Source organism: Myotis davidii, unplaced genomic scaffold (assembly GCF_000327345.1).
Source record: "Myotis davidii unplaced genomic scaffold, ASM32734v1 scaffold89, whole genome shotgun sequence".
NCBI classification, from domain to species: domain Eukaryota; kingdom Metazoa; phylum Chordata; class Mammalia; order Chiroptera; family Vespertilionidae; genus Myotis; species Myotis davidii.
This window is the reverse complement of record NW_006300372.1, coordinates 3,724,522-3,725,167: the sequence shown is the minus strand read 5'-3', so window position 1 is coordinate 3,725,167 and position 646 is coordinate 3,724,522. Positions and strand designations below refer to the sequence as shown.

At 56.2% G+C, this 646-nt stretch overlaps 1 protein-coding gene across 1 annotated transcript in view; it reads left to right on the top strand.

Moving 5' to 3' along the window:
* PRELID2 (PRELI domain containing 2) overlaps window positions 1-646 on the top strand; it is a 47,750-nt gene that overhangs the window by 21,255 nt on the left and 25,849 nt on the right. The window lies entirely within an intron of this gene.

The window sequence follows — 646 nt, the reverse complement described above, 5'->3', positions numbered from 1 at the left end:
GCCAGCGCTGTCCCCTGATCAGCCCGCTGGTGACCTCCCGCAGAGGGAGGCCAGAGTCACTACTTGGACATCCCCCGAGGGCTCTTGGTCTACAAGAGGGCACAGCACGGGCCATAGTTTGCCCACGGCTGGTCTAGTGTCACAAAGTATATTCAGTGTTGTGCGACAACCATCACCATCCATCTCCAGAGCTTTTTCATTATTCTAAGCAGAACTCTACCCAGCGAGCAACAACTCCCTGTTCCTCTTCCTTTCAGCCCTCAGGGTCTGGCTCTGGGTTGCAGATGGTCCACATACCACCAGCAGCGGCAACCCTCCCTCCCTCTGTTCTACCTTTTAATAGCGGTATTTTAGTTTTATCTTCCTTCTGAGTAAATCACAAGAATGAGGACTTTGTCTTGAACTACTTGGACATCCCCCGAGGGCTCTTGGTCTACAAGAGGGCACAGGCTGGGCTGACCACCCCCTCCACCGCCCCCCCAGAGTGTATGAATTTTTGTGCACTAGACCACTAGCTAAATAGGGGAGTGGGCAGCACCAAGGCAGGTGCCAGCAGGCAAAGGGAGGGGACAGTGATGGGGGCGGGGAGCAGTGGTGACTGGGGGTGTCAGAGGGGCGATCAGGGGGAGGGGGTGATGGTGGGGCA